We start from the raw sequence: 23,772 nt of genomic DNA on the forward strand, positions 1-23,772 counted from the left end.
CAGAACATTGCATCATTTATGTTTACAAGTTGTTGACTGCCTTTTTTAACTGTTCCAGTGGGGACTCTATATGATAAACACAATTGTGCCCCTTTCAGGAGGATTCTGTGTAGCACTCTATGTAACAATGTTTCAAGTGTAATATAAGGAAACCTGGTACTTTGATTAAAATTTCACACACATATTAACTATGTTTAGCAAAATCAGTTCCAACCACTCTCAGATTCCTAGGTTTGTGATGCTGAAGTATGGACTTATAAAGTCTTTCACTTGAGTGCTTTCAAAAATAATCTTAACCTTTCATGCAAGGAATATGGTAAAAGTAAAAATAATAGGTATATATTTCACATGTCATGTGAAGATCAGATTTTGCTTTACAATTTCCAAAAATTCTACATTTCTCAAAAAGCATCCTGTATATAATATAGAGCAATATAAACATTTCTCTTTGTGATATTTTGCAAGTATAACTAATAATGGCACTGTTGCAAAACTTAATTTTATGATGGCCCATGAATGAGGTCTCAATACCTGTCTGGGAAAATTCAGGGTTGGATAGAACACTGGCAGTCAGTCTTACACCTTAACTACCATCTGGAGCTTATGAATAGACTAAAATTTAGTTGGGAAAGTAAGTTTGCAATGATTTTTTTTCAAGACTCATTTATTTATTATGTACTTAGTGTTTTGCCTGCATTACAGAAGAAGGAACGAGATCTCATTATAGATGGTTGTGAGCCACTATGTGGATGCTGGGACCACAATGGGACTCAGGACCACTGGTAAAGCAGTCAGAGCTCTTAACCTTTGAGCCATCTCTCCAGCCCTTTGCAATGATTCTTAATGGGCAATTACTTATGCCCAGGCGGGTCTCAAATCTGTGCCAATCCTCCCACCGGGGTCTTCTAAATGTTGGGACTATAGGTATGACAACACCACACCTGGCTCTTTTGGCTGAGTTTCAAGGCCTCCTCTCAGTTTTTGTATACTGCCACATTGAGATAAGATTTCAGAGTCGAGTCAGATGAACACACCGGTCAAGCTCCTACCTTAACACTTTGTTGGTAAAGGTCGTCCAGCTTTTGCACCTCTTCCTTCAGCATCTTCACATTTCTCCTGCTCTCTGTCTTCATGGTGTTCAGCTTGACAGATATCAAAATTAACATTTAGCATTATAAAACTTTTATATTTGCCTTTATTCATATTTTATTTATTGTGTATGTGAGTGCTTTGTTAGCATGGGTATGCCTGGTGCCCAAGGAGGTTAGAGGGAGTCAGATTCCTTGAGATTGGTGTCAACAGCTGGTTGTAAGCTGCCATGTGGATGTTGGGAATCAAACCTAGGCTCTTTGTGAGAGCAACAAGTACTCTTAAATGATGAGCAACTCTCCCATCGTTGTCTTTAAAGAAGTACTAACTTTTTTAAGATTCTATTTTATTCTATTGTATAAGAGCGTATAAGAGTGTTTTGCATTTTTGTTTGTATGTACACTATGTGCATTCCAGGTGCCGATGGAGTCCAGAAGAGGACATCAGATACCTTGAAATTACAGCTACTAGGGGTTGTGAACTGTCATATGGGTGCTGGTAACTGAACTTGTGTCCTCTGCAAGAGTGGCAAGTGCTCTTAATCATGGAGTCATCTTTCCATCCCAAGCAGCTACTTCATTTTTTCATTGAACACAGATGTCAAAAGAATACATTAAGAAAGAGCCTCTTTAACAGATGGTGCTGAGAAAACTGGGTATGTAGAAAAATGAAATCAGGTCTCGAGTCTCACACTACATGAAACATTGAAAATAGATCAAAGACTTCATGTGAAGACAGGACATGCTGAAACTGCAGGGAAGACACATCAATTATGTCCTGTGTCAACAATCATCCTATGCAGAGGCAGGAACTTCTGAATGGACTGTGACAGCAGAGAACACAACCCAGGGACTGACACATGGGAATACAGCAAATTAAAATCCTGCCTAACAGTGGAAGCAACCTCACAACTGAAGAGACAGCTTAGAGGTTTGATAAATCATTGCCAACCCTGTATCTGATAGGGGTCTATTATGTAAAAACAGCAAAAATTAAACCAAATCCAATCCATACATGAGGTAATGAATTGAGCAGACACTCTTCAAAGGAAGAAATAGAAACGGCCAATGATATTTGATGAAGGGGTTCAACATCCTAAGCCATCAGGGAAAGGTGAAATCAAAATGTTTTATAATGCCACCTTACTAGCTTAGAGTGACTTTCAAAAAGAAAACAGTTGACAACCAATGCCGGCAGGAATTTGGGGAAAGAGAAACCTTTACTCACTGCTAGTGAGACTATAAATTGCAACTACTGTGGAAATCAGTAAGTAGGTTTGTCCAAAAGGAGAAAGTGGTGGGAGAGATGGCTCAGTGAAGAGCACTGGCTGCTCGTACAGAGGACCTGGGTTTGGTTCCCAGCACCCACTTGGTGGCTCACAACCATCTATAACTCCAGTTTCAGGAAATCCTCTTCTGGCCTCCACAAGCACCAGGGATGTACACATATATGTAGGAAACATACTCACACACATAAAAATAAAGACAAACAAATCTTTGAAAACTACAAACAAAACTATCACATGATCTGGCTATATAAGAGCACTTCTTGTTCTACCAGAGGACCAGCATAAGATTCCCAACACTCATAACAGGCTATTAACAACCACCTGTAACACCAGCCACAGGAGGGTCTGACATCTCTCATCTCTGTGGACACACACGCATATATACACATATTGAAAAGTAATAAAAATGACATCTGTAGGATAATTGAAGGTCAAATTGTAATTCAGAATGTTAACTGAAATAGACTGTATTCAGATAAGTACTATGTTTTCTGTCATGTGTGGAGCCTTGATTTAAGTTTCTATGTGTGAGTGGGTTGGTGTACATGTGTGGATGAAACTAGAGAAATTAGAGAACTGTGAGAGGGAAAAAGAGACCTCAAGGGTTTGGGTACAGGGGCCCTGAAAGTGACAATGCAATATTGTACTGGAAAAGCAGAAATTAGGTTGTTTTAGTCAATAGTCTAACAGCAAGAATGGGACACAGGGGAGGGGAAGGCAAAGGCCAGAGGGCAGGGTATGGAAGAAGAAAGCATGTAAAAAAAATGTCATTATGAAATCTACTACTTTGTAGCTAACTTAATAATCTTGTAATGGAAAATACTTGTTCTTATAGCCATCGTCTCACTTGAAATGATATCCATGGGGAAGGTGTTGCGCTAGATTAGTACAGAGACATCTATTACAGTACCAGGCACATGATCATAAAAAAGCATTTGCTGAGCCAGTGGTTGGCATGCATGCATCTAATTCCAGTATTTAGAGGACTAAGTAAGGCCCGAAGATTGTTGGCTAGAGATTCACCTATACTGAGCAAGACCTTGTCTTAAATAAGAAAAGCATATTTGCCAAATACATTTTGATGCAATTATTGAGCTTTTCGTTTTATGTCTGCAGTGATTGGTTTAATTTTATTGTGATGCCTATAAGTTGTTGCACAGGCCTATATAGCCTCTTGATAATTATATGTTTATGTTCTGTGACAACTTTCATGTCTAAAAGTCATCTGACCTTTAATATTTGAAAGTATTCAGCTGTAAAATAATTTGTTAATGAAATCTTTTATTGAGAGGTAATTTTACTTTTGTATGGTTATTTTGACTTTTCTATTTTCATATTTTATTGTTCATGCTGTCAATCATCTTAATATCTATTTTCTAAAACTTAGAAGGTTTTTGCTATACATACCAGGGTAACCTTAGTCTTGTTATGTAGCTCAGGCTTACCTTGAACTCAAGATTCTCCTCTCAGCTTCCAGAGTGCTGGCATTACTGGTATGCACCACCATGTCTAGCTCAATTAGTTTTAGAATAATTTAAGTGTCTGGGTGTTTTGTAAGCATATATAGATCATGTGCACACAATGACCAAGGAGGCCAGAAGAGGGCATCAGATCTGTGGGACTGGAGTTACTAAGGGTTGTGATTGACCAAGTGGGTGCTGGGAATGAACACAGGCCCTTTGGAAGCACAAGTGCTCTAACTGCTGAGCTACCTCTTCAGCCTCTCATCAATTATTATGTACATGTATATGTATGCATATAAATGTCTTCCCTGCATGTACGCATGTGTGTTACCTGCTCCTAGAATCAGAAGAACTGGAGTTACAGATGGTTTTGAGTTTCTGTGTGAGTGTAAGGAATTGAATTCAGGTCCTCTGTTAGAGCAACCAGTGCCCTTAATCACGGAACAAACCCTCCAGTCCCATATATATATAGTTTTTGCTGTTGTTATTTTGGTTTTTTTGTTTGTTTGTTTTTTGAGTCATGGGTTAATGTAGTCCACAACACTGGATTCTCCTGCTTTCTAAAACTGGGATTATAAGCAGTAAGTCCTACTGCTTGAATGTTTAGATCATCAACTCTTTTGGTTTTCTGAGACAGGGTTTCTCTGTGTAGCCTCGGCTGTCCTGGAACTCACTGTGTAGCACAGGCTGTCCTCTAACTCATAGAGGTCCTCCTGCTTTTGGCTCCTGAGTGCTGGGATTAAAGGCGTGTGCTGCCACCACTACCACCAGGGGCTTCATCAACTTTGTCTTCCTTCCTTTCTTTTTCTTCCTTCCTTCCTTTTTCTATTTAAACACTTATGTTTATGTATATGAGTACTCCATCTGCACATACAACTTTATGTCAGACGAAGGCATCGAACCCCACTGTAGATGGTTGTGAGCCACTATGTGGTTGATGGGAACTGAATTCAGCACCTCTGGAAGAGTAAGCAGTGTTCTTAGCCATTGAGATATCTCTTCAGTCCCTCATTAACTTTTTTTTAAAGATTGATTTTTGTTTAAATTTTTAATTAAACAGACTAACTTGCACTATTACTAAACATAGACCAGTTTTCATTTTAAAATTTCTGGGCTGCTATGTTCTTTTAGATAGGGTCTTACTATGAGACCCAGCCTGGCCTGGAACTTGCAATCTTCCCCGCCTCTGATAACAAAGTGCTGGAATTGCCAGTACAAGGCAGACTCCTGACCTCTACTTTATTGAGGAGAGGAAAAGGTCTTCCTTGTAAAAAGTAGGTGTTTTGTTTTTCTGTTGGTACAGGGAATTGAAGCCAGGGCTGCAGCCATGTGCTAAGAAAGTACTTTACCCCAGGGCCATGTTTGCAGCCTATAAGGTCAGATGCCATAGAATTTAACAGTGAAAACAACTTTGTGTGGATTACTTGAATAGCTATTTATGTAAAGCTGTCGATTTTACTTACAGATTACTTTAAAAACCAAAAAGAAGAAAACTGGGTGGTAGTGGCTCACACCTTTGATCCCAGCAAATCCCAGCACTCAGGAGCCAGAGGCAGGAAGATCTCTGTGAGTTCAAGGCCAGTCTGTTCTACAGAGTGAGTTCCACTAACAGCCAGAGAGCTACACAGAGAAACCCTGTCTCAGCCTAACCAGAATTTAAACCACGTTGCTCAGCAATCACAAGTCACACTCGACGCTAGGCTGCATTACATGCACCACACTTACTTGCTCTAAAGTGTCCTCCAGAGCAATCTTTTATCTAAAGCTTTGCTAATTTCTTCCTCGCTTTCAACCAAGAGCTCTTGGAGAGGTACCTAGAAAATATATGAAATATGGGAGTCAAGATAGATTATGAAATTCACAGAGAAATTATTATATTATGATCTAAGACAGTTTCACAGGAAAAGAAAAAGCCATGACATTTTAAATATACTATACAATTGGTGAGAAAACATCTTATTTTCTTGAAGCCAAGGTTTAGGAAAGAAAAAAGAGCTGGCCTCAAACTTCTTCCAAGTGAGAGGATTATGGGTATCCATGACAGTACCTGACAGTCCACTTCTTTCAGTTTTTATGTCTGGCTGCATGAGTGCGAGTCCTTGCAGAGGCCAGAGTTGGGTCTCCCTGGAGCTGGAGCTACAGGAGTCTATGAGGTGACTGATGTGGGGACTGGGAATAGAACCTGGCCTCCTCCCAGAGCAGTAAACAGTCTTAACTATGAGCCATCTCTCCAGCCCCCATTTCTCTTTATACCTTGCTTAAGATTCTAGTTTTACTTCTATTTGTCTTCTAACCTGATGGTTTTATTTCAACACTGTACTGCATTGTTTCTCACTCTATTGAGAAAACTGAGGTAATACCCACTTTAAAATGATTAAATAGAAATAATTGTGTTAAATTTAACCTGAAACTAAACTTTCTATAAAACTAGTATATACAAAAATATACAACTCAGTGGCTGTAGTATACTTACATTGTTATCTAAATGCCATTTGTACTTTAAACATATTTCATTACACCAAAAGAAAGTGCCCTATGTCATTATGTATTAAGTCTTTTTTGTTTCTGTTTTTAGGAAACAGGGATCTTCTATGTACTTCTGGATGGCCTAGAACTACTATGTAGATCAGGCTGGCCTCAAAGTTAGAGATCCATGTGTCCCTGCCTCCTGAATACTGGGATTTTAGCCTTGTGTCATCATACCTGGTTCTTAAGTAAGTCTTTTAAAGCTATTATTGACTTCTAGTTTTAATCAGTTCCTTTTTTATACTGTTCATCAAACCCAGAAATTCTACCACAAACATGGGCTCTACCACTGAATATAAACCCAACTTCTTGTAATGGGTGTGGTTGCACATGCCTGTAACCACAGCAATCTGAGGCCACTCCGGACTATGAGTTACAGTTTCAACAAAACAAAAACAGCATATGAAAGATGGCTCAGTGGGTAAAGAGCTTGCTGATCAAGCCTGGAGACCTGAGTTGGATCCTCAGAAACCACCTAAGGTGGACGATAGAACTGACCTCCACATGTGTGTCACTGAATGCACTCTCCCACATGTCTTTTCACACTCTAATAAAAAGCAAAACAAATGAAAGTCCTTGCCAAACTCCAAACAGCACAACACAGCAAAACAAAAACCCATCCCAGGCCTGTTTTTTGAGACTCAATGCCTTTTGACAACTCTCTTCCAATTGAATGGGATGACAGATGCTCTCCTTCATTCCTAACGATTGCTAATTTCTCCCTTTGGGATTTATTTAATTAATTAATTCTGTGGATGCATGTGCATGTTGAATGCAGATGCCTCTAGAGGCCGGAGACACGGGCATCTCCTGGAGCTGCAGTAAAATTGGGTGTGAATTAGATGCAGCAGGCACTGAACTTCTCATTGGGGATGTCTCTACATGCAGCACATGTTCTTAACCACTGGGCCTTCTCTGCAGCTTCCTACTTCTACATCCATAGCTCTTTCCTGTATAAAATATTTCTAGAGTAAAAGTAAATGTTATAAACATATTCTTTGTGCCTAAATACCCTTTACAAGATTATTTAAATTAGGCAATTAATTTTTTTGCTGAAGTAATATGAAACCACTCAAAGTAGTGATATGCAATATCAGCCACCTAGCTGGCTACTAACAGAAATCAATGTACCAGCCAGCCGGACAATGGTGGCACATGCCTTCTATCTCAGCACTTGATTGGCAGAGGCAGAGGCAGGCAGATCTCTGTGAGTTCAAGGTAACTAACCTTGTAAGTTTTACTATCAGTAAAGCAGGCACCTGATATTTGATACTGATGAGCTTCCAAGAGGGACTGAAGGTAACTAGAAAACAAAACTTACCTCAGATTGTTGACATAGTCCTGATATGGTTTACTTGTAACCAATATTTTAACGGATAGTTGGATGAAGTAAAGGAGGCAGAGAGGAATAGACATTTAAAGTCAAAAGTCAGGTGGGAAATAAGATGTCTACCCCTCAGAAGAAAGTGCTACATCTTAGTCCAGTCCTATGGCACTATGATAAAGTGAGGTTCAGACACAGACTTACATATACTTGAATCCTGTATTGGACAAGGCTTTTGGCAGCAGCTTCAGGATTAAACTTGATTTCAAAGTCATAACCTTTGGAGTTCTCAGCACATTTAGGAATAAGTTTTAATTTTCTAGCCAATCTGTGGTAGTCTGCCAATTGTGCTTCAATCTAGTAAAGAGAATACAAAAAGAAATGCTAAAAATAAAGCAGTCCCTGACTGTGTGGTTTTCAATGGTCATTTCTGTAACTCTACACAAACTGTTATGCCAGTTTTTAGTAGTTTGATAGCTAATGGATAGTAGTATTGAAATCTATAAATGAAAGGTTTGAACAATAATTCTAAGGCAACAATTCTAATTATTGATTGGGGAGAAGTATACCATTGTTCATTTACTCCATATCTTAGAGTATGTTTTTTTTATCAACTAAAATTTACATTTTCAAACCTAGATATAAATATGAAATGAGACCAAAGTTTAGAGCTGGGCATGCCTTTAATCCCAACACTTGGAAGGCAGAGGCGGAGACAGGCAGATCTCTGTGAATTTGTGGCCAGATTGGTCTACAGAGGGAGTTCCAGGACAACCAGGGTTACATACAGAGACACTCTGCCTGGAAAAAGCAAACAAACAAACAAACAAAAACAAAAGAAAAAATCCAAAGTATGTGAGGGCAACTCAAAACTTACATACTATAGTATTAACACATTTTCATTACACCAAATAAATAAATAGAAAATTTACATTTCAAAGTATTATTTCAAATATATTGAAAAAATTTTTAATAGTTCATATTTCTCTGTCCTTTAAGGGTACATCTGTTACCAGAACAGAGTTTTTTCCCCCAATGGAGTCCCCAGTTTTCCCAAACTCTTAATTTACTTTACAATGTGACATATCTGTTCACTCTTACTAGCTGAATGTAAGCCCTATAGAATCTGATATATATCTTTGTGTGTGTGTGTGTGTGTGTGTGTGTGTGTGTGTATCTCCTCCCCTGGCCCTAGAACACAGCCTGGCAGTTTCTCTTCTCTTCTGTTGCTCTATAGGCCCATTCAGTGGTCTGTTCTACTGCTTCTGGCTCCTCTTTTCAGTCTAATGAAAAAGCTTCCCGGAGTTCACTGCTTATGTCTCTAGTTCTTTCCCTCATTCTTAGTTCCCACAGTCAACACTTCTGATGATCTAGATGCAGTTGTAAACATTATATTTCAAAAGAGTTCTAGATGTTATATTTATATAAATATAACTATGTATTTATAGTTGTATTTCACAAGAGTTCTGCTATACTACCAGACTTGACAAGTAGGGCAAAATTAGTACAAAAAAACGTTTACAGATGCATTGCTTAGGTGAGTTTTTGTAACCTAGACAGACCTTTGATACCCTTAGCTCTCAGGTAATGAGCCCACTAAGTTTCTTTCTCATGGCCAGAGTCAGACCCCTCCCTAGGACACAGCTTACCTACCCCCTAGATTATTTTCTTCTTTCAGAGTGTTCAACCAAAAAAATACTATCCTTTTTAGTTTTATAAACCCAATGTTTACTTATTCCAGAGATTTATAACCTTTCCTTTCTTACACAGCCTCTGAGAGATAAGGTATTCTGAAGTAACTCACTTCAGATTAACTGATGTGGTCTAATTACACATCATTTTCTTTTTTCTTTCATTTTTTTAAACAGGGTTTCTCTGGAGCTTTAGAGACTGTTCTAGAACTTACTCTGTGGACTAGGCTGGCCTTGAACTCACAGCCATCGGCCTCTCTCTGCCTCCTACACTTCCCTTTCTAAAGAAGCAAGTGGAGGCTATAAAAGGCTAGATGATACTGACTGTGCATGCTGTTAATAAGAAATTACAGACTAAAGCTAAATCAAGTTTGACCAAATTCTAGGCTCAAAAATTGGGTGCCACAGCCTTTTCATTAGTATTATGTATTGAACTTGATACCCTGAGCATGCTAAGCTTGTGTTCCATCATTATGTAGACCCATAATGATGGTAGCTCTTATAAATGTGTACATAGATGTATACCTATTTCTGTTATACACAGGGATGGAGCTTACCTACCAGAGTTAGGAGATAAGGTAAGATGGATGACAACTTACAATGAACTGTTTTGTCACCCTACGTTAGAATCACATACATACATTTCTTTATTTGTTGAGATCATAGTTCATCATCAGAAAACTGAGTTTATCTTAAATTTGACTGATAAATAATAGAGGTGTTGATGAGCTGCAATAAGGATATGAGTATTTTAGCTGTGCTAAATGTCAGTGTTAGAAAAATTTATCCCTCTACCTACAGAATTCCCCTTCCTTACACAGGCCTTGAGTAAGGTCTTCCATGATGAGGGGTCACCCAGAATACAGTATGACTTACCGCCTCTTTGCCTCTGGAATATTTTAATTCCTCACTCACATTTGTTTCTGTCCAATCTCTAGGTCTTTGGCTAATTTATTAATGGTCTGTTGCAACTCATTTTTTCATGATTTATTCTCTCGATGTCTGCAACCGAGTACTTTTAGTTATCAACTATATTCTGTAGCCGAGCATTCTCCTGTCTCATTGCTTCACATTCTAATTCTGCAAGAGAAGAAACAAAATCTTTCATTTTTTTTCAAATACTCTACAGAGAACCTGATGGCACCATTTATGATTGTTTTAATATTGAATATATATATGTGTGTGTGTGTGCACATATATATATACACATATATGTATATGTATATATATGAACATACATTCTTTCTTATGGATAAGTGATCCTACCTTATTAATGACACAAGTCATACAACTAGAGCTTTAGGTTGATATCTTCCATGTTTGCCTTACTACAGTTTCAGAAAGAAGGGTCTGACAAATTGTGGATCCATCCAAAGTTACATTTAAAACTTGTAAACAGGCATAGTTTAACATTTTTATGTTTATTTTAAATGCTTCTAATACTCTTTTACAAATTTGAACTATTCAGAAATGTGGTTTTTACACAATTGTTGGTAACCTCTACCTCTGAGCTGGCTTAAGTAACTTTATGCCTCTATTATATCTCTGCACAAAAGCAAGAAAAATCTACAGAATCTAAGTATGTCCTACTCAATTTTAGTCTTGAATGGTTTTAAGTAATCAAGGAAGTTAACCAAGTGAGAGAATTAAAACAAATGACAGATGATATTACTCTCTCATCTACTCAGCTGGCAATTTTTGGATGCAATAGTCTCCTAAGAATAAGGAGGTGCCGAAATGGTGTGGTTGGTAAAGAGTCTGTGGTGTGAGAAAAGGAGGGCCTGAGTTTAGATCCAGCACCCACATAAAAGTTGGTCATTGGGCACGCATCTGTGACCCTCATGTTATGGGTGGAAGGTGAACAGACAGAGATCCCTAGAGGTCAGTGGCCGCCAGCCTACCTGAACAGATGAGCACTCAATTTACAGAGATGCCATGTTTCAAAGTAAGGTGCAGACAACTGACTCCTTGTCAACTTGACACACAAACACATCACTGCTAAACCACAACCTTTCCTTTCTCGTTCATCCCCACGATCTCACATTAACATCAATGCCATGATATAAAACATTCTATAAACTTAAATAAAGTCACAGTCTTTACACATCCAAACACTTCGAAATTCAATCTCTTTGAAAAACCTAAAGTCGCTTTTAAAATTTAAGACCTCTTATAAAATTCAATCCCTACTGTGTGCTTTGTAAAACCAAAAATAAGCTGAATACTTCCTTACTTCAAGAGGGAAGAACCAGAGCAAGAGAACAGTCACAATCAGAGCAAAGCAAAACCCAACTCCAATTGTGTAAATAATTCAATGCCCATTATCTGGGGTTCACTCACTGTCTCCTGGACTCTTCCAAAGGGCTTAGGTCATTTTTCCAGCTCCACCCTCTGCAACACACACAGCTTGTCTTCCAAATTCTGGCAGGCTGCAGTCCGCCTCAGCTGCTCTTCTTGATGATTGTCCTATGGTCCCCGGATCTCCAAAATGCTGGGGTCTCTTGTGCAGCGGAGCTGTGCTTTCAGCAATAGCCTCTCCTGGGCTCTCTTCAGGGACTCCAGTCCTGCCACACAGTGCCAAGCCTCAGCCGCTCTCCATGCCCCCTTCATGCCTTTAAAACCAGCACCACCAGGGTGACTCATAGGATGCCAAGTTCAGATACAAATGCAAGGCACAACCTTAGCTGTCTCTGGAGCAGAGCTAGCGTGTGCTGACTCTCAGGAAACACTTCCGGGAAGATCTCACGGCAGTGATGCCGTTCTCTTCTTAACCGCCACTAGTTTCTCAGTTCCAGTGGACCAGCATCCATAGTCCTGGTAAAGCAAAGGTTTTACATCAGTGGTTCTGGCCTCTTGTTAAGCACAGTTGATTCTTTGGCCCCAGCTAACAATACACTACAGATTCTCAAATCAAAATAGAAAACAGCCGGCTAAGTCTTTTGGTGACTCTGGAACTTTCCCTCTAGAATTCACAAGCCTTCTGCTCTGTTCTTTATACTCTTGTCTCCCATGCTCCCACACAACAGCCCATTGAACTCTTAATACTCAATGGCTTTTCTCACCCATAATTCCAAAGTCCTTCCACAGTCCTCCCCAAAACAACATGGTCAGGTCTGCCACGGCAACACCCCACTATCCTACTACCAACTTACCTTAGGGTTACTAGTGCTGTGGAGAAACACCATGGCCACAGCCACTTGGGGAGGAAAGGGTTTATTCGGCTTACACTTCCAGATAGCATCCATCACTGAAGGAAGTCAGGGCAGGAACTCCAGTAGGGCAGGAACCTGGAGGCAGCAGCTGATGCAGAGGCCATGGTGGGTTGCTGCTTACTGGCTTGCTCCCCATGACTTGCTCAGCCTGCTTTCTTATAGAACCTAGGACCAGCAGCCCAGGGATGGCACCACCCACAATGGAGCTGGACCCTTCCCGCTTCAATCACTAATTTTAAAGATGTCCAAAGTTCGAATCTTATGGAGGCATTTTCTAAATTAAGGTTTTCCTCCTCTCAGATGACTTTAGCTTGTGTCAAGTTGACATAAAACTATCAACATACGGCCTCATGTCTACCACTTTGGAATGTTCCCAACTTAAGATACCGGATACTGATATCCCTGGCTAGACCCCCGTCTGCCCAGCTCTCCTGTGTACTTTGTTCTCTACAGACACAGCCAGCTGCCCAAGCAAGAGACCCAAATATCTCCCTGCCTCCTCCTCTGTCACCACCCACACCCTGCAAGGCACCACGCACCACAGATTCTCTCTGCTGTGTGTCTCTCCCCTCCTCCCACCTACCCCTCTTATTTCAGGCTCTTATTATCCCTTCGTTCCCCACCTCTAGGGCTCAGGGACATACTGAGGAAGAAGACAACAGATGACCTCCCATCTATGAATCATACTTGGGGGATAATGACCACATGAAAGGCTCTCGCAGTTACAGTGTCAGGAGGTGACATGAAGGAGTTGACTGTCATCCCGAACGGTGAAGTTAGAACTGAGACTGGGATCACTACTTGAGAAGAAAAGCCATAGCAAAAACCCAGGGTAAGTGGCAACCAAGAGCAGAAGCCAGTCCAAAGGTCCTTGTGCTAGCTGCCTTTGAGAGAATGACAAAAGTCCCAGAGCTGAAGCACTGCCCCCAAGAGACAGTGACACGCGACAGCGTAGAGAAAGCATTGCTGAGAAATGAGGAGACATCTGAGTTCTTTTCATTTTGCTTACTGGTTCTGTGGCGTTAAGGATCAAAACCGGAAACTGAGGCACGCAAGGCAAGGCCTGCACCACTGGGCTACAGCCCTGGCCTCTGAGTTTTCCTTTAAGCTCTTGGAAGGTTTTAAGGAGACTGATGAGTCTCCTGAACTTTCTCCTGCCCCTGCAATCCTCCTGCGGGGCTGTCAGCCTGATTTTTCTATGGCAACAACCTAAGGCCATGTTTCTTCCAGCTGCAGTCATTTACCTACAGAAACTGTGGGGTTACCTTGCCTGATCCAAAGATCCTCACCCCCATGCTTCCATTGTTTTCTCCGTGGGGCTTCCAGGTAACCCCGCAAGTTCCACCAAGACTTCTCCAGTGGTACATCTAAATGTAGACGTTCTTCCTGGTCACCAACCCCAAACCTTTCCTCTTCTAAGAAGAAGGTCAGAAGCCAGCTCATGCACAGTATCTTTTCTGACACCCAAGAGGATCACCCCCCTCCTGGCATCTTTGCTGTACCCTGTACACCGGGCAGACCTCCCAATTGCCCTTTATCCCCAGACAGCCGCTTGGCCGTGCACACGTGACTCTCCCCATTAGACGTACTCCCTTCTACTTGGCACAGCGGGTGATCAAGAAGACACTTTGCAGCAGAGAAATGTCTCCCCCGTTTCACATGTTTAGACCACACTGAGTGGAGTGACTTTTGCAAAGGAGCAGGGGTCTGATGCCTACCGCAAAGATATTAATAGGTGTCAGGTGATACACAGAGCCGACCTACCTGCCCTCGGGCTGCTGGCACCGCCATCACTGGTCTCCCCCACAGTCACAGATGGAACTGGCAAAGGGCTTAAGTGGGTGGCAGTATATATGGGGCAGGAGCTGTCACTTTTCTGCCATCTCTCATGACCCTGAAATGTCCCCACCACCCCATGTCCCCAGGGGGCAGGGAGCTCACCCAGTGACTGGCCATGCGAGAGGATCCACCAACTGCCTCTTGTAGGGCTGCTGGAGTCTGCCCACGACCCATCACAGCCTCCCTCTCAGTGCTCAGAGCTGTGGAACAAAGGTGGGAGAAACGGGGAAGTAACTGTTCCGTGGCACAGAGGGAGGCTACGGTGCACAAGCATTCGGAGTCCAGAGACGCTGCACACAGAGAAATGATCGATGTTTAAAGCGCTGCCAGGAGGTGGTGGCACATGCCTTTAATCCCAGCACTAGGGAAGCAGAGGCAGGCAGATCTCTGAGTTCAAGGCCCGCCTGGTCTACAGAGCAAGTTCCAGAACAGCCAGGGCTCCACAGAGAAACTCTGTTTTGAAAAAAACAAAATAAAAAAAAAATAGTAAGTTGTACTATAAATTCCGATTATTCCAACTCGGTCATTATCCACGTGTGCAAGAATCAAATTTTCACACTGACCTGCATAGCTTTGTATAATTATTATATCAATTAAAAAAATACATGGTTGTCAATAGTGGTGGACTACAGTGACTTTGTAGAAGGAAAAGAATAGTATGTTCCTAATATCTGGCAAAAAGCTCATAGACGAAATTAATTGATCAGCTAGCATGTGTAAGACATGGCAAGAGGATCAGCCAAGCATCTGTAATCAGGTCCTGGCTGGTAAGCAGCGGGCAGCCAACACACTGTGGACTTCCGAAGTCTTTCAGTGTGGATACTGAAGGTCAGGGTTGTGGCTGCTTTTCACAGGTGGGGGCCACAAGTGAAGATGAGTTTAGTCTGAAAACAATTTCCAAGAGTTCTCTCTCTGAGGTGGACATGGGGTGCCTGCTCACTCTGCCTGGTCAGAGGCTGCTCAGAAATGCGTAAGAGGAATCCGGCCTGGAGAAGCAGAGAGGCGCTCTGCCTGGACCTGCACTGCTGGATTTTTCTGGCGGGCTGCTGGGCGAGCGGGGGCGGTCCCGGGGTCAGTCCCTGGTTGTCTATCACACAAGCAAAGCAGGGCCTCTCCACCACTGAGCTGTACCTCTGGCGGTTTGTCGCGTCCCTGTTAGCCTTGAATTTGCAATCCTCCAGTCTCAGCCTCCCCAGAACCAAGATTATAAATCTGAGCCACTCAGAGCCCGTCTATACATTTATTTTTTTAACTGATCACTAACTCAACTCGACACAAAAAGACAACTTCAGAACAGGGCGTTTAGTCCACGGCAAAACTGTCCAAAACATCTGTGGCTTGATTAACTGATGGAATTTTGGTGGCATATAAAAGAGTTCCACAGGCTATTTAGATCTCAGCAGGTTATTCAATATGGATTAGACACCAGGTCACACGGAGTCCAGACTCCTATAGCTCCAGCCCCACATGATTGGCCCTTTCATCTGTGTAGAGATAGCCATGGACCTGAAGCCTTTTAAGCTGGGGGTGGGAGGGAGTGTCTTCAATCTGCACTTTCCCGTTGTTTCTTGAGGGGCTGATCTGCACCTCCAGATGCTGAGGAGAATGGGCTCCTTAGCCTTTCCCTTCTTCTTCTTCTTCTGTGGAGACAGAAGTCTCCACATTTCTGTGTGATGAATGTCCTTGTTGTCTGCTTTGGTGCTGGGAATCAAACACCTCCGGGCCTCCTGAGCAGTCCACACAATTCTCTACATCTGCATGTAAGAATTGGTGCAGACTGTCACACTAATTGTCTTCCTAATGCCATACCCTGGCTGGGTGCCAGGGTAGGAGCAAGCAGTGGGAAGGCTGCTCTCCAAATCTTTGCTCTGAACATCAGCTCAGCAAATTCCTCAACCAGAGACAAACGGCTCAGTGCTTTGCTTGCTTTTTTAATTTTATTATTGAACTTTATGTGCTTTGGTGTTTTTTTCATGAGTGTCGGGACCCCTGGAACTGGAGTTACACACAGTTGTGAGCCGCCATATGGGTGCGTGGGAATTGAACCCAGGTCCTCTGGAAGGGCAGCCGGTGCTCTTAATTGCTGAGCCATCTCTCCAGTCCAACAGCTTGGTTTTTTTAAAAAAGTAAAACAGCTGTCGATAAGATGTCTGTTGGATTGCCATTACTCTTGCAGAATACCTGAGCGAACCAACTAAGAAGAAAGGTCTGCCTGCTAGCAGTTTCTGGGCTTCCAGTCTGTGGTCACTTGACCCCATGGTTCTGGAGCCTGTAGCAGCACTGCTTTGGTGTGTGACAGAGTGGTCTGTTCATCCCATGGCAGTCAGGGATCAAAGAGGGAAACAGGAAGGGGCTGGGGTCCCAGTGTCTCCTTCAAAGGCACACCCCAATGACCTAACTACCTTCCACAAGGCTCCACCTCTTAAAAGTTCTATTCTCTCCAAATAGTGCTACAGCTGAACCAAGCATTCAATGTATGGGCATTTGGAGGACATTCAAAGGCCAAACTATGGCAGATCTGATGTTAATTACATTCGTAGCCATATGCAATTAGGTGATGCTTTTTCCATTACCGCACCCTAAAATAGTGTTAATTTTTTGTTTATTTTTGTTGTTGTCTTGTTGCTTTCTTTTGTAATTAACAATAGCTCATCTTTAGGTAAGTCACTCGGAGTCTCACACAGCAAGGACCAAAAGAACCTGCATTAAGGAGCTGAGAAGATAGTTTAGCGGGGCAAACACTTCTCCGGCAAACCTGCGAACCTGAGTTCTGATGCCTGGAACCCAGAGTGGATGTGGTGGCATGTGTCTGTCCCGGCATTCCTGAGGCAAGATGGGAGGTGAGGATAGGAACATCCTCAGGATGCTCACAAGCCAGCTAGCCTGCAGGACACAACACAGGGGAGAACAAGAGAGACCCTGCCTCAAAACAAAATGAAAGACAAGGACTGATACCCAAGGCTGTCCCCTGACAGACACACACACACACACACCACACACCATATACGCCTATATAAGCAAAAATAAATATTTTTTAAAATCCACAGTAGAGGACAGGCTTAGATGCAAGGGTTCCAACAACTCTGTGCCTGCCATTCCAACTTTTGTGTGCTGACATCTGACCACTCCCAGCACCTATATTTAAGTTGTTTCCAGTGTGCATGTGTACCCAATGATTCATCCAGGCACTTCTGGAAGTTGTTCCTGGTGTGACAGTAGAATCTACCCACCCCTGTCCTCCCTCCGTCTGGTGAAAACACAGACTACCAGCTCTGGGGCACAGTCATCAGCACACAGTGGCCTTCTTTATTTAGGTACAGCGCTGTTAGGTAACTTGCTCCCACGCGGGAGCTTTTCATGTCTCCATCCCAGCTCCCTTTGTTTGCAGCAGCCTGCGGCACCCAAAGTGTGCAGGCCCAACAGGAGGGCTCCCCAAGACCCTCTCACCCCACAGTCCTGGCCTTTCCAACAAATCGCCCTGTGGCTTTATGGGTCCACATTTGCAAGGACTTCAGTGACAAGGCCATTTCCTGGCAACGTAGATGGAGGAGCCCTTCAGTCATTTCCGCTTCACCTGAGACGTGGCAGGTTTCTAAGATGACAGATTCAAAAGAGATGGTGGGGTTACCAGCTCTAGTCTTATTTAGCTGAGAACCGGAGAGCGGTCTATGTTCTGAGCATCAGGCTAACCACCACCTCCTCCTTTTAAAAAGAGGTGATTTGGCTTTTATTTGTGTGTGTGGAAGAGAGAAAGCGTTGTCCTTATGCCCTCCTTTCTTCATTCCTTCCATGGGTTTTCCTTTCTAGAGGAAATTAGAGTAAAAGGAAAAAAAGTAAAATATTCCACGGTAGATACTTGAACCCTCGCAGGCTTCCAGCTTTCTCCCCACCCCACCCCCTCTTTCTTTTCTGCTTCTGTCTCCTCCGTCTTCCTCGGTCTGTGACTAAAGCTCTCCTGAGTATGTGCGGCCAGGACAGTGTCTGTGCGGCCTTTCACGGTGACATTCGGCTGTGATGACTCTGGCATTAGCACCCACCACAGGCTGCTGTTCACCCCCTCTCCCCGCTCAGGGGATGCACAGAGGGCACGCTCCATCATTGAAAACATTGGCTATATTTTTATTTTTCAAATGATACCAGTTTCAAGTCTAAGTGCTTGGTGGCAACAATGACTAGCCCCTGCCCCGAAGCAAAAACAAGGAAGACTGTGGTGGTACCTCCCTGCAATCCCAGCACTTGGGGGCTAAAACAGGAGAAACAGGGCTCCAAGATCAGGCTAGGCTTCTTGTCTCAGAACACCAAAAAGCAAAAAGAGAGAGAAAGAAACAAACAAACAAAAATGTCCCCCAATCAGTCTTGAGCCCAGTGACCCATTTTCCACACATGTTCTTGGAACATGTGACACCAAGGGGAAGTGGCTCTTGAACCACTTGTGTCAGAACTGCACCCAGTTTGTTCAGACACCAGGTTCTGACCCAGCACACAAGAGTGGGTTTCAAAAGTGTATGTTTCTAGGGACGGGAGGAAACAAGGGCAAGGGAGCCATGGACACCATGAGTTCTCGTCTTGTGATCTCTGGGAATGCCACAGTGAAACCTATTATCTTCTGCAGATATGCTAATGAAGTAACTGCCAGAAGACTGCAGTAAATAGGTAGTAACACAATCGGTGTTTCTGAAGTTTCTAGGCAGTTGCCTCTGCCAGTCTGGGCACATCTTAAGAACCACAACCGCATGGTGGGTTAGAAGGGTCCAGCGCTCTTCTGCTGATCTCAGCAAAAGACAGCGTTCCTGTGGTGAATACAGCCCTGAGGGAATCTGATGTTTCAAACCTGTAAAATGTTATTTTCTCCCATGATATTTAGAAGAGTAGGAAATGCTGAAAGTTAAACTGTATTGATGGGGGGGGAGGGAGGGAGGGAAGGAAGGTGAATGAGAACAAGTCTCAGTTCCCCTTACCTATCACTTTATGTGGACGGGAATACAAGTTTTCGGAAATACACTCGTGGCTGGCCGTGACAGCACATGCCTTCGATGCCAACAAAGACAGGCAGAGAGCTCTGTGAGTTCAAGGCTAGCCTAGTCTACATCATCAGTTCCAGGCCAGGTCTGATGCGGCTCCCTAACTCCTTACACTTGCTCATCCACACTATCCTCTGGCTTTAGGGCACCCTGCCTGGACACCTTCTCATGGGCATTCTGGTGCAATCCTATTCCAAGAGACCTCTAAAGAAAGGGCAGCCTTCGTTCAGGGTCCTTCCCAGGCTTTCTGCTCCAATTCCCAGACCTGTGGTCCTGAGTGGCTTGACTCTGACTCCCCAGCAGCTCCTGAGGGAGCAAGGCTTGCCACCCCAGGGATGGGAGGGCAGAAGGACCCTCAAGGCTGGATAACAGGAAGCCATTGAAGACTCAACAGAGGCTGTATGGATGAGCTGAACCTGACCACGTGCTTGCCATAAATGCTCTATACTTTGATGGGGGAGTGTGTGTGAAATCTCATGTGGTTTAAGCTCCTCCAAAACTTACATAGTTGAGGATGCCCTTGAACTCCTGATTTTCCCATCTCCCTCCCAAGGTATATCACCACATCCAGCTATTTTTCTAATGCTCAGGGACAAAGGTGGCCCAGAGCAAATAGAAGCTTTCAGGAACAGACTTACAAGGGAGAGGAAGCTATGGGTTCTGTAGGAGGGAAGTAAGAGTTCCCTGAAATTACACCTGTGAGAAATGTTCCCTATCAGTCTCTGGACTCCATATCTCTTAAATATAGTGCTTGAAGTTCTAGCAATAGCAATAAGACAACATAAAGGGATGAAGAAGATTCGAATTTGAAAGGATGAAGTTAAACTTTCGTTATTTGCAGATGATATGTTAGTGTACATAAGCGACCCCAAAAACTCTACCAAAGAACTCCTACAGCTGATAAACACCTTTAGTAATATGGCAGGATACAAGATCAACTCCAAAAAATCAGTTGCCCTCCTATACACAAAGGATAAAGAAGCATGGAGGGAAATCAGAGAAACTTCACCTTTCACAATAGCCACAAATAGCATAAAATATCTTGGGATAACTCTGACCAAGGAAGTGAAAGACCTATTTGACAAGAACTTTAAGTCTTTGAAGAAAGAAATTGAGGAGGATACCAGAAAATGGAAAGATCTCCCTTGCTCTTGGATTGGGAGGATCAACATAGTAAAAATGGCAATTCTACCAAGAGCAATCTATAGATTCAATGCAATCCCCATCAAAATCCCATCAAACTTCTTCACAGACCTTGAGAGAATAATAATTAATTTTATATGGAAAAACAAAAAACCCAGGATAGCCAAAACAATCTTATATAATAAAGGAACTTCTGGAGGCATTACCATCCCTGACTTCAAACTCTTTTACAGAGCTACAGTGTTGTAGGGCATTTTCTTAATTAGTGATTGATGGAAAGCAGGCTGAGCAAGACATGAAGCACAAGCACCTCCCCTTCATGGCCTCTGCATCAGCTCCTACTTCCAGGTTCCTGCCCTATTTGAGTTCCTGTCCCGATTTCCTCCAGTGACGGGCTACAATGTGGAAGTGTGAGCCGAATAGCGCCTGTCCTCCCCCACCTGTGTTTTGGTCATGGCGTTTCATCACAGCAACAGAAACTGCAACAAGACGGCCACACTCTTCAATGAAGAGTTCAGACAATGAAAAGCTGCCCAAAGAGGGAGAATTAGTCATTCACAGAGATGAATCCACTTGTGGTTTTCAAGCCCAAATGGTCAGCCCTAAAAAATGTACTAGCAACACTAACCAGACTCTCGGCTGATCTCATTTATGCATCTGAATCTATGTAACAGTAATAATTGAAGGCACACGTTTGAAAGGGTTGGGGTGTGACATGGGAGGGGTAATAGAGGAAGAAGAGAAGGGAATGATGTTATTAAACTTTTAAAATGTAAGAAACAATATAAAATAAAAATCAAATTTTTCCCAGGGGAAATCTAGGGCTGAAAGCGGAAGAATCTGATTGTTCTATACAGGAGAGAGCTAGAGCCATGGCTTAGACACAGAGGGATGGCCGAGTATGAACAAGACCCGGGGCTCGATCACCACTGAAGACAAAATGAACAGGAAATAAGACGTCAGCACCTGACTAATGGAACAGAGAGTGTGTTGGGAAAGAATGAGGGGGTAATATACCCTAAAGGACTCAACTCCAACAACCTGGAAAAGAACTCAGATTTTAAAAGTAATTCTAACACACATAGTTGCACATCCACTGATTCTACCATATGGAGTTTCACACACATAGATTTTAACATGCATAGTTGCACACACATAGATTCTAACATACATTGTTCAAAACATATAGATCGTAACACATGTAGTTTCACACTTATAGATTCTGAAATATTTAGTTCCACACATTCAGAGTCTAACATATGTAGTTTCACAGAGAACAAGATTCTGGAACTAGACTCATTTCTGGTGTCTCTCGGTGTCAAGGCGAGGAGAGGGACTGGAACTGACAGGATGTGAGGCAAGCCTTCACCCTAGTTCGCCTGCTTCTGAACCAGGCTCAGGCCTGCACAGAGGTAGCATGCAGAGGTGGAACAGAGAGACCTTTTTTCCAATTGATTCAAACTACTGCATATTGATTTGTACGTTTCTAATTTCTATGAAGTCATTAGACATACATATTGGAAAAGGGCTGTTCATGATACCCCTGCTTTACTCTAACTGCAGTTAATTTCTGTTGCTAAAATACAGCAAAGGATTCAAGGTCCTTGGACCATTATCAGAACAATTGCATGAGAAAAGAAGCGCCGGAGGGGGGGTGTTTAGGGCAGCAGAGGAGTGAGAGAGAGGCGCCTAGGTTCAGAGCCAGACTTACTGTGGCGAAAGAAAAAGGGAAGAGAAAAATCAGTAGTGGGAAGGAGGGAGGAGGGAAGATGCAAATGCAGGAAATGGGGTAGGAGGGGAAGCAAGAAAAAGTCAGCACCTCCACAGGACTGTTGGCCCTGGAGGCTGCACAATAGAGACAAGGCTGCAGGGCCCCACACCAGCAGGGGACAGCAAGAGGTCAAAGTCCAGAGCTGATTACAGAAGGGTTCGGCTCTTCTCTACTTATAAAATGGTCCCAAGTTTAAGTGTCCAGAGAAGTTATCGGCCAATGGGCTCATGCTCTCCCCAACCTCTATTTTCTACCTGCGTGTGATGGTGTTACAGGACCTGCCGTGTCCTGAGTTTGCTTCCTCGTAGGCCTCAACTTTTCATTTTCTCACACTTCTGTAATTATGGGGCATACTCATGACTCGGTCACTTAGTCATTTAACATATTGTTGGTGAAGAGTGATGTTGGCAGGCAGAAAAATTACTCAGATCAAGTTAAGATTTAAATAAAAGATTTCAAAATAAAAGATGTCTTATTGCTTGCATAGATACTTATAATTTAGAATTCAACTGTGTGAAGAAAGTAGTTGTGAGAAGTTCTATTGAGGTAAATTCTTCTAAGAAAGGTTTCACTGGGTGGTAGTGGCGCATGCCTTTAATCCCAGCACTTGGGAGGCAGAGACAGGTGGATCTCTGTGAGTTCAAGTCCAACCTGGTTTATAGAGTGAGTTCCAGGACAGCTAGGGCTGTTACACAGAGAAACCCTGTCTTGAAAACAGCAACAAAAAAGGTTTCATTTTTAATTCTTTGTAGTGCTGTGTATGGACCCCAGGTGAGTCACGGACTCTATTCTGTACTCCAGCCCAAAGCCTGCATTCTTTCAGTCATGGGTCGGGTTTCTTTTAGCCATGGCCCCTGAACAGAAACTGGGTCCCGAGCCTCAGCATGCTGCCCTCTGTTGCCACGGCAGGGGAAGAGGTTAGTATGCTTGGCTAAGGGAGGAAAGATTTTGCTTTGGTTTTTCGTGGGTTTTTAACATTTTAAAAATGGTTTAAGCTTCCCGGCCCTCCCAATCAGGACATTAAAGATTGCAATCCTGAGGTTGGAGAGTTGGCTCAGTGGTTAAGGGTAATTTTACTCTTTTAGAAGACCTGTGTTTGACTCCCAGTTCCCACATGGTGGTTCACAAACTTCTGTAACTCTAGTTCCAAGGATCCAATGCCCTCTTCTGACCTCCACAGGCACCAGGCATGTACACGGTACACACACACACACACACACACACACACAGTGTGGGGGGGACAGACAAAACACTCCCATTCATAAAATAAAAGTATCTAAAAATCCTTTCCATTTGCAGCCCAAAAGACATAACCACACATAGTGCAGTACAAGCTGTGGGTGGCGCTTACCCTCCCTGTTTGCTTGCCCACCAGGTATTTGCTGCTGCTCTTCCCTTTGCTTTT

At 42.9% G+C, this 23,772-nt stretch overlaps 1 long non-coding RNA gene across 7 annotated transcripts in view; it reads left to right on the plus strand.

The window, feature by feature from the left end:
* The window catches only part of LOC148118267 (uncharacterized), a 45,444-nt gene extending 22,611 nt beyond the window's left edge, over window positions 1–22,833 (plus strand). The window contains exons 2-5 of one of the 7 annotated variants that reach the window (XR_015736159.1): window positions 1,507–1,744; window positions 5,306–5,435; window positions 6,416–6,554; window positions 13,223–15,048. This is a non-coding gene — a long non-coding RNA (uncharacterized LOC148118267). The other 6 variants (XR_015736160.1, XR_015736163.1, XR_015736157.1 and 3 more) reach the window with 6 other exon arrangements.
* Window positions 22,834–23,772: the final 939 nt, after the last annotated feature.

This window comes from Myodes glareolus, chromosome 23, assembly GCF_982192425.1.
Source record: "Myodes glareolus chromosome 23, mMyoGla1.1, whole genome shotgun sequence".
Taxonomy (NCBI): Eukaryota; Metazoa; Chordata; class Mammalia; order Rodentia; family Cricetidae; genus Myodes; species Myodes glareolus.